Source organism: Rattus norvegicus, chromosome 5 (genome assembly GCF_021556685.1).
Source record: "Rattus norvegicus strain SHRSP/BbbUtx chromosome 5, alternate assembly SHRSP_T2T, whole genome shotgun sequence".
Lineage (NCBI taxonomy): Eukaryota > Metazoa > Chordata > Mammalia > Rodentia > Muridae > Rattus > Rattus norvegicus.
The window spans coordinates 114536194-114550992 of NC_141538.1; the positions used below are offsets into that span (position 1 = coordinate 114536194).

At 38.5% G+C, this 14799-nt stretch overlaps 1 long non-coding RNA gene across 3 annotated transcripts; it reads left to right on the forward strand.

The window, feature by feature from the left end:
- LOC103692415 (uncharacterized) lies at positions 1 to 14295 on the forward strand. Of its 3 annotated transcripts, none has more exons than XR_015620974.1 (4): positions 1 to 3882; positions 4750 to 4875; positions 9559 to 9648; positions 12998 to 14295. It is a non-coding gene; the product is annotated as an uncharacterized LOC103692415 (long non-coding RNA). The 3 variants fall into 3 exon arrangements; XR_015620976.1 differs by lacking the exon at positions 12998 to 14295 and adding an exon at positions 12659 to 12991; XR_015620975.1 differs by lacking the exon at positions 4750 to 4875 and having other exon boundaries at positions 12998 to 14287.
- Positions 14296 to 14799: the final 504 nt, after the last annotated feature.

Sequence of the window (14799 nt, forward strand, 5' to 3'; positions counted from 1 at the left end):
TGGGGACCGAACCCAGGGCCTTGCGCTTCCTAGGTAAGCGCTCTACCACTGAGCTAAATCCCCAGCCCCAACTCTGCCTTTGTATTTAACCTTTTCCCTTATAGTTTTTTAATATTCTTCCTTTGTTTTGTGCATCTGGTGTTTCAATTATTATGTGACAGGAGGAATTTCTTTTCTGGTCCAATCTACTTGGAGTACTGTAAGCTTCCTGTACTCTCATGGACTTTGATTTCTTTAGGTTAGGGAAGTTTTCTTCTATAATTTTGTTGAAGATATTTACTGACCCTTTACATTTGGCATCTTCACTATCTTCTGTATCTATTAGTTTAGGTTTGCTATTCTCATTGTGTCCTGGATTTCCTGGATGTGTAGGGGGAAGAGATTTTACATTTTGTATTTTCTTTTCCTTTTTTCTGCTTATTTATGATTTTATTCATATTTTTATTTATATTTCAAATGTTATTCTCTTTCCCCATTTCCTGACCATAAGCCCCATATCCCATTCCTCTCCCCTTCTTCTATAAGGGTGGTCCCCATGCCCACCAACCCTGTTCCCTGCTTCCCCCCAACCCCGGATATTCCCCTGCAGTGGTGGCATCCAGCCTTGGCAGAACCAAGGGCTTCTTCTCCCATTGGTGCCCAAAAAGGCCATCCTCTGCTACATGTGCAGCTAGAGCCATCGGTCTGTACATATGTAGTCTTTGGGTAGTGGTTTAGTCCCTGGGAGCTATGGTTGTTTAGTATTGTTGTTATGGGGTTGTAAGCCCCTTCAGCTCCTTCAATCCTTTCACTAATTTGTCCAATGGTGACCCTGTTCTTAGTTCAATGGTTTTCTGCTAGCAGTCATCTCTGTATTTGACATGTTCTGGCTGAGTCTCTCAGGAGACAGCTATATCAGGCTCTTGTCAGCATGCACTTCGTTGCTTCATCAATCTTATCTAGTTTTGGTGGCTGAATATATATGGGCTGTATACCCAGGTGGGGCAGGCTCTGAATGGCCTTTCCTTCAGTCTCTTCCCCAAACTTTGTCTCAATATTCCCTCCTATGAATATTTTTGTTCTCCCTTTTAAGAAGAAGTGAAACATCCACACTTTGGTCATCCTACTTCTTGAGCTTCATGTAGTCTGTGGATTGCATCTTGGGAAATTTGAGCTTTTGAGTTAATATCCACTTATCAATGAGTACATACCATGTGTGTTTTTCTGTGATTGGGTTACCTCACTCAGGATGATATTTTCTAGTTCTATCCATTTGCCTATGAATCCATTTCATGAACTCATTGCTTTTGATAGCTGAATAGTACTCCATTGTGTAGATGTACCACATTTTCTGTATCCTTTCCTCTGTTGAAGGGCATCTGGGTTCTTTCCAGCTTCTGGCTATTATAGATAGGGCGGTGGAGCATGTGTCCATGTAGTATGTTAGAGCACCATCTTGGTATATACCCAGGAGTCATATAGCTGGGTCCTCAGGTAGTGCAATGTCCAATTTTCTGAGGAACATCAAGACTGATTTCCAGAGTGGTTGTAATCTCACCAAAAATGGGAGAGTGTTCCTCTTTCCCCACACCCTTGCCTGAGTTTTTGATCTTAGCCATTCTGACTGGTATGAGGTGGAATCTCAGGGTTGTTCTGATTTGCATTTCCCTGATGACTAAGGACATTGAACATTTCTTTAGGTAGTTCTCAGCCATTTGATATTCCTCAGCTGAGAATTATTTGTTTATCTCTGTACCCATTTTTAAAATATGTTTATTGGCTCTCTGGAGTCTAATTTCTTGAGTTTTTGTATACTTTGGATATTAGCCCTCTATCAGATGTAGGAATTGTAAAGATCCTTTCACAATCTGTTAGTTGCCGTTTTGTCCTAATGACAGTGTCCTTTGCCTTACAGAAGCTTTGCAGTTTTATGATGTCCTATTTGTCGATTATTGATCTTAGAGCATAAGCCATTGGTGTTCTGTTTAGGAAATTTTCCCTTGTTCCCATGTGTTCAAGGTTCTTCCCCACATTTTCTTCTGTTAGTTTGAGTGTATCTCATTTTATGTGAAGGTCCTTGATCCATTTTGACTTTAGTTTTATACAGGGTGGTATGAATAGATTGATTTACATTCTTCTACATGCTGACCTCCAGTTGAACCTGCACCATTTGTTGAAAATGCTATCTTTTTTCCACTGGATGGTTTTAGCTCCTTTGTCAAAGATCAAATGAACATCAGTGTGTGGATTCATTTCTGGGTCTTCAATTCTATTCCACTGATACACTTGCCTATGTCTGTACCAACACCATACAGTTTTTATCACTATTACTCTGTTCCACACCACCACAGAACTACTGAGCCTGATAAACAACTTCAGCAAAGTGGCTGGGTATAAAATTAACTCAAACAAACCAGTAACCTTCCTCTATTCAAAGGATAAACAGGCTGAAAAAGAAATTAGGGAAATGACACCCTTCACAATAGTCCCAAATAACATAAAATACCTTAGTGTGACTCTAACTAAGCAAATGAAAGATCTGTATGACAAGAACTTCAAGTCTCTGAAGAAAGAAATTGAAGATCTAAGAACATGGAATGACCTCCCATGCTCATGGATTGGCAGAATTAATGTAGTAAAAATGTCCATTTTTCCAAAAGCAATCTACAGATTCATTGCAATTCCCATCAAAATTCCAACTTAATTCTTCATAAAGTTAGAAAGAGCAATTTGCAAATTCATTTGGAATAATTAAAAAAAAGGATAGCGAAAGCTATCCTCAACAATAAACGAAATTCTGGGGGAATCACCATCCATGACCTCAAGCATTATTACAGAGTAATAGTGATAACAACTGTATCGTATTGGTACAGAAGCATTTTGCATTTTCTCTGACTGTTGTCTCAATGTTTTCTATGGAATCTTCTAGCCCTTAGATTCTCTCTTGTATCTCTTACATTCTATTGTTGATGGTTGCATCTATGACTCCTGATCTCTTTCCCAGATTTTCTATCTCCCTGGTTATCTTTATTGTTTCTATTTCCATTTTTAGATGCTGGATTGTTTTATTCAATTCTTTCTCCTGTTTGGTTGTGTTTTCCTGTAATTCTTTAAGGGATTTTTCTGTTTCCCCTTTAAGGGCTTCTACCTGTTTACCTGTGTTCTCCTGTATTTCTTTAAGGGGGTAATTAATGTTCTTCTTAAAGTCCTCTGTCATCATTATGAGATGTGGTTTATATCCAAATTTTGCTTTTTCTGTGTGTTGGGGTATCTAAGACTTGCTGTGATATGAGAACTATTCTAATTATGCCAAGTAGCCTTGATTCTGTTGCTGAGGTTCTTATGCTTGCCTCTTGCCATCTGGTTATCTCTGGTGTTAGTTGGTCTTGTTGTCTTTGACTGATGCTTGTCCTTCCTGTGGGCATGTGAGCCTGTGCTCTTAGGTGTGTCAGCAGAACAGGGAGAATAGTTCTCTCTGGTCAGGATTGGATGTGGAGAGTTGTGTCAGAGGGTTAATCCTGGTGTACTGATGGAAAACCAGAAATATCCTGTCCCTAGCTGTTTCGCAGTTCCTAAGCCCTTTGGACTCCTGGTGGGTTCCCCTTCGGATAGTTGTTGGAGCAAAAGTGATGGTCTCTCCTGTGAACTTAGGAGTAACAGCACTCCTGGAAGATCAGCTCTCTCCAGGCAGGATTTATGTACAGAATGCTGTGCCACAGGATGAACTCTGTAGTACAGATGGAGACCAGAAGGGTCCTATCCACAGTAGCTCATGGTTCTTGTGCACTGTTGTCTTCTAGTGGGTCCCCCTTTGGCCATATTGGAGCAAAATTGGTGGTCTCACCTCTGAAATTAGGAGTGACAGTGCTCCTGGGAGTCCAGCTTTCTCTGAACAGGATTTGGGTAAGAAGGTCTGTGGGACAGCCTTAGCTCTGGGGTGCAGATGGAGACCAGAAGGCTCCTGCCCCTGGCTACTCCATACTTCCTGTCCAAACTTCTATTCTATTTGGCTTTGAATGAATACTGCAAAATTTTGTCTTCATGCACAAGTCATAAAATAAATGTATGAAAGATACTGTGATCTATAATATGAAAACACTTATTTTAAAGATGATAAAAATCATAGACTAAGAAGTTTAATTTTTAAAGTGAAGAATTTGGTCCTTCCATATAAAATATTCATATAATAGCCATATATGTGACCTTGATGGAGAAGCAAATGTGAATAATAGTTAATCAATTTTTATTTTGATTGAATTTTAAAAACACTTCATTCTGAACATTAGCATCCCTTAGCCCCCAAAACCTACTATCTCAGTCTTCCTGAGTCAAGAAAACATGTTCGTTTTGCAATGGAGATTTACTTGTTCATATATAATTTTTAAAAGTCATTGTTGCAAGAGATTGACTCTTGGGTACTGTCATCCTACCATTCAGCTCTAGTCCATAATACTTTAAATGGCAGAGAAGCCACTCATCTATTTCTAGCCCACTGGCTATTCTACATGGACTCACAGCAGCTGTCAGTACCATCTGCACTTCATGCTAAATGCAATGGCCGATGCAAGGCACACAAGTTCCTGTTTTGCATTACACAAAGCACAGAAAAAAAAGACAAAGACAACTGAGTCAGACCAAATATATATGAGTCTGAAGCCCCTCATTTGTTTCATAGATGTCAGCATTGAGCTTAGCAGTATAATACTCCATCCCCTGTTCTCTTGAATCCCAGAGCTCATCTCTGTATTGTTTTTCTTCTTGCACCTAAAGGAAAATTCCCCAAGTTCTTGCTGGATTTAGCCATGCATCTTGGATTGCAAAATATTAAATGTTGTGAAATTAAATGAGGAAAGAAAGAAAAAAAAGAAAAATACCAACCAACCTTTTTTATTGCCTGTAAGTTTGCTATGAATTGTAACTAGTAAAAACAGTATACCCCCTCCAGGTATTCCCTCCTACTGTATCTTTACATAGGTAGATCTTTATCATATTTTAGAAGTTAATGTAAATGTCCCAGTTATCAACAAATCTCCAGAATTACTTGTCTCTCCATACCACCAATCCTGAATTTGCACATATGACTCATGCCCAGCTTTTCTATGGACACTGGGATCCCAACTCAGCTCATCATGCTCACACACACACACACACACACACACACACACACACACACACAGGTGCGTGCGTGCGTGTGCACACATCGAAAAACACTTTATAAGTTAGCCATCTCTCCAGCCCTTGAGTTATCTCTTAAGATGCAAAACATATTCTTTGGCTTGAATGTTGGACTATATTTTTAGTACCTATAATATACAAATATTGTTGAGAGTTTTAGAGAAATGAAAACAAATATAGTTTAGACCCTGAGTGGAAAAGCTCATAATAACTAAGTTTCTTACTCTGATATAGAATTTTGGGAGACATGGCTGCCTTTTTCTTATTCTGTGCCATCATGCGTGCTGATCTCATTTCCTGAAATGTCATGGTATCTTCTTTACTAGCTTTAAATACCTTCTCCTTTCTCCAAAGCTCGCTGCATGGTGATGATCCATGCTGTATTTCAAATCTGCACACAGAGAAAACAGCACGGGCTTTACAACTGTCATCTATAAGCATGGTCTGTTACAATAACAAAAAATTCATGCTGAAAATATTGGCAGCCAGCTCTCTAAAATAGTGTTGCAGTGAATTTCAGATGCAAACAGAGGAAGCCTTGAAGATGTTAGGCAAGGAAAATCTAGATGGGGGTTGCTGAGAAAGTGGACAATGGTTAAGGGATCAAAGACTAAAAACACTTTGAAATGTTTTTTCTGCTTAATGTAAAAAGTTTCTCAGTTTAAAATACAGAGTATCCCAAAATTAAGGATTTCTGACTTTAAAAATACACCAAGTTAAAAAAAATACACAAAGTTTTAGATTCTAAACATTTCCTATTCCTTTAATGTGAAGGAGGTTGAGAACACTAGTGTAGGGGCCCAAGCACTTCCAACACTGTCTTGTAAAACTACATGGTAGCTCATGCCTGAAATCCTGGTACTTGGGAAGCTGAGGTAGACAGATTGCTGTCTGTTTGAGGCCAGCCTAAGCATACTATGACACACTCTCTCAAATAAACAAAAAGCAAAATCCAGACAAACAAAACATATGCATTCTCTACACTGGGCTTAATATATTTCTTCTTTTTGTTTTAAAAACAGATACACAAGAAAAATAACAGAACTGATTTTAACTACAGACTAAAACACTGCCAAACAGATACCAAAATTTACAAATTATTAGGTTACAAAAAATATTCCAGAGACAGCAATATCGTTATATTTATCAAATACCCATAAAAAGCATTGTGTTTTTCCAAAGCTGTATCCAAGAGAAAAAAATCATAAGTACAATTTTTTTCTATTTCAGAGAACCATGTGATATATTGACTACAACTTGAAATAGCTTTTATGGCTGACTATAATGTGCTTTAGAAATAAAACAACAGCTCAGGAATCTATTCTTCTCTCAGCCACTAATTTCCTGAAGATAAACTTCTGGTAGTTCATCCTTGGCTCTGGAAGAAGCAATTTTCTCTCTTTATTGTGGGTTACTTTGAACACTGCAATTTGGGGAGTACTTTAAAAATGTATAAATGGATTATGTATTTCTATGACAGCCTACACTGTCACCTTCAAATACCTAAAAAATATGACTATTCCTGACAGTGATTCATCTGAGTTTTTCTTCCTTTAAAAAGTACATACTAGAGATGATAAGATTACTAGATATATCTTATAAGTAAATTGTAATGTATCTCTAAAGAATGTAGAAACATATGGCATTATTACATATCAATCACTTTCCATTCTCTAGGCCTCCTATTTTATCATCATAACTCAAGATTCAAAAGTTAGCAGATACCCATATGGACTCTGTTATATTTCTCTTGCCCAGGTCTTCAGTGTAATCTATGAGTAGACTGCATTCTCCAAATTTTCAATGTGTGATTGATTATATTACCATTACAAAGAGTATCAGTTCCCTCCTTTCTCAGAAAAAAACACCTGCTCACCAAAAGCTATAACATCTCATCTCTCCTCCATTTCTTCCAAGCCATCCATGTCATCATTAAAGACGCACCTAAGATCAATATTCCACCATGAGAGCCTATTGCTTGTTACTGTTCTTTCCACAAAGTCCTCTTTTTTCTCATCACTTGGTTTGCTCAGGCAAGAGAAGGCTCTCTTCCCTTTCCTCTTTGCACATCTGTGATGGAATACTTGTTCAAGAAGTTTCCTTCTGGTTATGGTATGACTTCCTTAAAGAGCAGGTATATGATACTTCATTTCTATAGTGCTTTTAATTTTTCTTTTGTTTTTTATTAAAATAATTTTTCTTTTCAATACATTATCAGTTTCCTCCTTCCTCGTCTCCTCCCAAATCCTTCACACATCCATACTTTCTCCTCTCTCTCTCTCTCTCTCTCTCTCTCTCTCTCTCTCTCTCTCTCACACACACACACACACACACTTACACACACACACACTTACACACACATAATGTATAAGCAAAAGGCTATAAGATTAAAAAATATTCAAACATTATGAGACAAACACCTCCAAAAATGTCGTGGTACTCTCTTTCTGAGTAGGGAGCTGATGTAAAAGAGTGATTTGTTTATCTAGTGAGACTCCATTGGAAAAATCTAATTTTCCCCTTGCAAGTGGCACACACTTGGAGATAGTTTCGGATGACACTGAAAGCTTGTGCTCAGCTATTCTGTCAGTAACGGGACCCCACCTGCTTAGAGCAGTTCAGGTCCTGTGAGTGCACCCAGACTCCTGTGACTTCTTATGTGCATCAGTTCTGTTGTGTTTAGAAGGCACTGTTTCCTTCTTGTCCTCCAGCACCTCTGGTTGAACACTAAGGTGCATTATTATTTGAACTCATGAATAACTATATTTTTTAAATTTTCATATAAATGTGTATTGTGGGTTGAGTACATTCCTCATACTCTTCCTTTCCCCTCCACCTCCCCCACTTTGGCTACAACTGTGCACATAGTCTCACCTCTACTTCCAGGTCAAATATTCACACATCATCTTTATCTATTAATATATAAAATCTTAGAACCACAAAAAGAGGAAAAACATATAAGATTTTTTTCCTTTTGAGACTGACTTAATTCTCTTGATATGATTACCTACAGTGGCTTCTATTTTCCAAGTTCATTATTCTTTGTGCCCGAAAGTAAACCATCGTGAATTCAAATCAATGTTCGCTTTATCCATCCCTATTAGTGAACATGTAGTTTGGTTCCATGATGAAGTTGTTATGCATAGCACAACAGTAACGTGCAAGCATCTCAGTGATGCGCTCAGTTGGGAGTCTTTGAGTAGAAACCCCAGAGTGGTAAAGCTGAGTCATATCATAAATCTAGTTTTAATTTTATTAGCAATCTCCTCACTGACTTCTAGAGTAGCTTGAGGAGTTTATGTTTTACCAGCAAGATATAAGACTTCCTTTCTTGTACACATCCCCAACACTTGTTGGTTTTGTTTTGTTTTGTTTTGTTTTGTTTTGTTTTGTTTTGGCTTTTTTTTTTTTGGCTTTTTTTTGGCCTTTTTTTTTTATTGAGTATTTATTTACATTTCGAGTGTTATTCCCTTTCCCGGTTTCCGGGCAAACATCCCCCTAATCCCTCAGCCTCCCCTCCTTTATGGGTGTTCCCCTCCCCATCCTTCCCCCATTGCCGCCCTCCCCCCATAGTCTAGTTCACTGGGGGTCCAGTCTTAGCAGGACCCAGGGCTTCCCCTTCCACTGGTGCTCTTACTAGGATATTCATTGCTACCTATGAGGTCAGAGTCCAGGGTCAGTCCATGGTTTTGTTTTCTTAATGACTACCTTGGTAACTGCTGTGAGATAAAATCTCAATGTAGTTCTGATTTACATTTCTCTTCTGGCTAATGAAGTTTATTGATCATTTTTTACTCAACTGTCTTTCATGTCCTTAGTCCTCTTATTGATTGTCTTGCTTTTGTATTTTCTAGACATTAACCCATTGTCAAATACATAGCTGGCAAAAGTATCCCCCTCTCTGTATGAGGCCTTTGCACTCTGTTAACTCTTTCTTTGGATGCAAAAGCACTTTTTCATTTCATGCTGTCTTCCAAAGCTCTGTGTTCCAGTCCAAGAGTCAATATTATTTCACATGTAATAATATCGAACAATAATTGACAAAAGACAAGTGAGTACTGTTGAGAAAGTCCTTGAGTAGTCCTGTATCTTGAAGTAGTTTTCCTACTTCCTCCTCCAATACTTTCTAAGTTTCAAGTTTTACATCGAGGTCGCTGATATATTTGAAGTTTTCTTTTTACACAGAATGAAGTATAGGTATGGACTTTCATTTTCCTATAAGTGGAAATCCAGTCTTCCAGCAGTATCTGTTGAAGATATTGTCTTGTTTTTTCCATCAATATGTATGTTGTGCATTTTTGTCAAGAACCAGATGACTGTAACTGCCTGAATTTAAGTTTGTGCCTCCTTCTCTACTGAACAACATTCTCTAAACAAACACCTGAATTTCTTTCTCTTCTACAGAGCCTGCATACTTAGAAGGATTGTAATGAACTACATGACTGTGTCATATAGACATGGATTTTTTTGTTGCCTTCTGACATAATGCCTATGGTAAGTGCTTCTACCCTGCCCCATCCCCTCAAGTTCCTTTTCCATATTGCCACCAAACTGATATCATTAGAGCACAAATTAGAGCATGCCCTTTCCCTGATTAAATTCCTCCAATGGTTCTGAACCAACACTTAGAATTATATTCAGACTCCCTTCCTGGCCTTGCTGATTCATAACACATTCAGACTCTCTTTCTAATCTATTGCTGATCCCTTGCTGATCTATTCATGAATATCTCTGTCCCTACTGTTCACTGCCTCAGACACAGTGATTTTCTTTATGGTCCTGGAGCATGTGTGTTTTCAGTAGTCTATTAAACTACATGTCTGCTTGGCTTAAAATTCTCTGCTTCTCAATCTTCCTTCAGCTAGCTTTACCCCACTAATACTTTTGAAGCATTGTCTGAGTCTGGGCTTCAAAGAATGTTGAGAACACTGTCTGTCATATCACTCTGGTGTATTCCAGCTATGAAATTAATGTTTTCTACTGTGGTAATTCTATACAATGAAGGACTTCATTTATTTTATTTCCTAAAGCAACCTTGGTATCTAAAACAATACCTGAAATGTAATCAGCACATAATACCTGCTTACTCAATGAATCAATAGAGTTTTGCTCCTCTATTTTAACTTATTATTTATTTTTAGAGAGAGTCTCACTGTTGTAACTTTGGCTTGCCTGAAACTCCCTGAGATCAGTCTGGCCTTGAACTCAGAGAGCCACCTGCCTCTGCATCTAAAACTATGTTTAAAGGCGTGTGTCATTTTATGTTAGCTAATTACTTAACTTGAAAAGTGTGTTTCCTGGGTTGGGGATTTGGCTCAGTGGTAGAGCGCTTACCTAGGAAGTGCAAGGCCCTGGGTTCGGTCCCCAGCTCCGAAAAAAAAAAAGAAAGAAAGAAAGAAAGAAAGAAAGAAAGAAAGAAAGAAAGAAATGAAGCATGTAGCTACTGATTCCTATATGACCAGAAGATAGACAGGCATAGGTGTTCCCAAAGCAAACTCCAATTTCCAAACGAGTTTTCTACTGATGTTCTGTTGGCCTCAAAGTCATGACAACTCCTGCTTTAGTTCTCAAGGGTTGGAATTACAGGTCTGAGCTATCGGAGCCACCATACCCTATTTCAAAGTATTTGAGGGGGTTCGTTATTGATACATTCTCTTTTAATTTAAGTTCCAGGTTAACTTATGAAAACATTTTCACTTAAATTTTATGAAGTATGGGGAGTTGGAAAGATGGCTCAGCAATTAAGAGCACCTACTACGTTTGCAGAGTATCTGGGCTTAGATACAAGCAGTCTTTAATTTCAGTTCTGGAGGTGCTTCCTGCATTCATGAGGTACACATAAGCAAGCAAGCATAACACTCACACAGAAAATAGTTATTCTACCATCTGGTAAACTCCATAAAATCCTTAGGAACTTGGACAACAGCACTGTTTTGGTAAAGAAATTGCACAGTATTGATTTATTTAAATACTCTGCCCTCTTCTAGGGATTGTTAATCTAACAGAAATTGTTTCTTAAGCACCTGCCCACCTCTTTGAAGGGAACATACCTTTGGAATTACTGCATGCAGATCCCTTGCCTCCATTTTTCTGGATTGGTTTCTCGTTCTGTTTTGACTTTTGATGACTCTGTTGACAACTACTATTGATGTATTCAGCACTTACTTTTCCTTCACTGTTTTGACATTAGTCAAGATAATGTCATCGTTTTGACCCAACACTGTTCACTTTTATATTACAAATTAGTTATCCTTTGGGATCAGAATCGAATTCAGACATTATATTCCCAAAATTATCTTCTGTCTTGTGAATAGTAAATAAGAGCCAAGAATATAAAAGTATTTTTAAATCTTGTTTTTACAATGATGAAACTTGTTAATACATATCCAACTAGATATGGTCCTTTAATCAAAACATTGTCTTGCTTTCATTTCTTATGAATGTAGTCTAAGAAAGCCCTGTCATAGTCTAGTCTGCTTAAAGCAGCTGTGAATGCATGTCAATTCTAGATAATAACTTCTTGATTCTATAGAGGAAATACTCCCATATATATAATCAAATAATGGAACTCTAAAGGTAGACAGTAGAAACCCATGTTCTAGCAAAAATGATCTACATGGCTTTAAACAATATATTTTACTCTTTCCCCACATTTCCTAACATATGGTGCAACAATACAATCTACTTCTAAGTTTTTTATGAGTAATACATCCCATTTTGTTTAGTGTATTGTCTATTGACATTGTCCCTATTAATTTTATCATACAGAGCCTGAAGTCAATAGAATTTGCCACCTAAAAATTACCTCTGCTCTCTATCTTGAAGTCATTTCCTGGTTTAGCATCAACATTATTTCTCTTGAACTAAAATATTCAAGGCAGAAATTATATCTGAAAATGTACCTTCAATATCAAAATGGCCTAATATAAACTTTTGTATATGGATATCAGAATGGAGGTAACTATAAAGTATTTATTCCACGATGACTGTTATATATTCTTGATCCACTACCTCTGAATTTCTTAAAATTAAATATGGTCACCTTATAGTTTTATGAAGACCACGTTTTATAATTTTTGGGCTTTAGGTGTAATGGTTAATAAGAAAGAAAGAGAGAGAAAGACAGACAGACAGACAGACAGACAGACAGACAGACAGAGAGAGTCAGCTTGAAGGCTGCTAACAGAATACTGACTGACTTCCAGGCAGCTAAGATGAGGGTCTTAAAGCCCACACCCACAGTGACACACCTACTCCAACAAGACCACGCCTACTCCAACAAGGCTACGCCCACTTCAACAGGCCACACCTTCTAAGAGTGTCACTCCTTGGGCCGAGCATATACAAACCATTGCACCTGCCTGGTGCCAATCTAGGTCTTATGAGGTAGTCCATGTATGTGAGCCACGTTGACTAGGTTCTTGTATCTTGTAGCGCAAAGCCTAATTCTACTGTCTGTCCTTTGTAAATTGGTTTACTGAAATTTCTAAACATTTCTTTCCAGATCATTGTGTAGAGGCAACAGGGTCTGTTGCTGGCAAATGAGATGGGGATTGGCGGCCTAACATCCCAGCTCCCCAACAGCTTAATGGCTGGTTCGAGGATTCAGAGCACATCTGGCTTTGATCCTGAGCCCCACTGATAGAAAGGATTTCAAAGGAGGGAAGAGTGTGGCACTTTCTTGGCAGTATCTTCTGGTTGTTAAATGCCCTACCTGCCCCCTTAACACCTTCCTGGACCCACTTTAGCCTATCCGACAACTTCAGTGCCAGATTTGTCCCAAAAAAGCACAAATCCAGGAAGAATTTAAGACAAAGTTTTTCTTTTTCTTCTTGCCTCCTAGGTGCTTGGCTCTCTGCATGTGCCCTGCCTTCCTCCTTGGATAGGAACCATGGTGTTGATGACACATCCTTGTTTCTCTATGGTGCTTTGTCCCTTTCAGAGCCTTTCACAGGCTGCATCTTGTTTGCCACTCATGGAAACCCAAGGAAGGACAAGAAAGAGCAGAGAATGCCACTTACCAATCCCCACCTCTCCTCATCACTTAGTACAATATTGATTATGGGCTTTAGAGAGCATCTCATGTAGACCAGGCTGCCCTTAAATTTTATATGTAGTTAAGGATATCACTTTTGACTTCCTGATTCTCCTGCTTTCATCGTCCAAGAGTTGTGGTTATAGGCATATGACACTATACCAGCAAAACGATTTGCCTAAAACATTCAGATGAAGTGGAGAGCTCTCAGCTCCTCCTGCACCAAACCTGCCTGGATGCTGCCATGTCCTCACCTTGATGATAATGGACTGAACCTCTGAATCTATAAACCAGCCCCAATTAAATGTTGTCCTTTATAAGTGTTTAAATATTTTTAAAAATAAAGACAGCTTGACACACCTGAAAAGATGAAACCTGAATTGGAGAGCTGGCTCTATCAGAGGGACCTACAGGAATGTCTATGAAAATTGTTCTCAATTACTAGTTGAAATAGTAGAACATCACTTTGTGAATGGTACCATCTCTACACACTACACCTCTATAAGAAAAGTAACACATGACTGAGGCAACACAAATACTCACAGTCAACCATTGGATTGACCCTGGGGACCCCAACAGAAGAGTTAGGAGGACAGAAGGAGCTGATGGAGATTGCAACCCCATAGAAAGAACAACAATATAAACTTACCAGATCCCACAGAGTTCCCAAGGACTGAAATACCAACCAAAGAGTATATGTGAGCGGGTCCATGGCTCCTGCTATGTATAGATCTGAAGACTGCCTTATCTGACATCAGTGGGAGGGGAGGCATTTGGTTGTGGAGGCTTGTTGCCCCAGCAAAGGGTGATACTAGAGAGGTGAGGTGGGAGTGGGTGGATAGGTGGGGAAGTACCTTCTTGGAGGCAAAGTGGAGAATAGATGGGAAGGGGGTTTGTGAAGGGGAGACCAGGAAGGATGACAATATTTGAAATGTAAATGAATAAAATAATTAATAAAAAAGACTTTTAAAAAAAGAAATGTAGCTGAGCAGAGCAGGTGAAGCAAGCTGGTAAGCCCTATTCCTTCATGGCTTGTTTCAAGTCCTTGCCTTGATTCTTGTCTTGGTTCTTCTTGATGATATATGAATAAACCCTTTCTTCCCCAAGTTGCTTATGGTCAGAGTGTTTTATCAAACAATAGAAAGCAAACTATAATCCTGGGCTAGAAAGACACATGCAAAACTGGCAACTTTTCCAATAATAAATTGATTTGGGTTTGATTTTATAAAAAAAAAATTCTCCCAAAGCAAATTCATTTTCCTGAAGTACTCATGGTGCTCCCTAATCAAATTTAGACATGCATTTTTAGAAGTCCTGTGAGTCTTTAGTATTAAAATCCCAACTTTCCAAATTTCAGACACAGGATAAATGTTGAGAAAAGCAAACTTATATATAATTATCCATGTCTAAGATTCCTGAGACCAATAACCTCCTGCTAAGCCTAAGCACACAAATTGGGAGGATATTGCTAAAGCAGCAAATGGAGATGAACAGACATCCTAACGGATTGGGGTGTGAATCATAAAGAAGATTAGCCTTGATTCAACTTCCCCATCTTAGAAATAAGAAGATTAATCAAGACCACACTGACACCATGCGAGGCCTTTTCA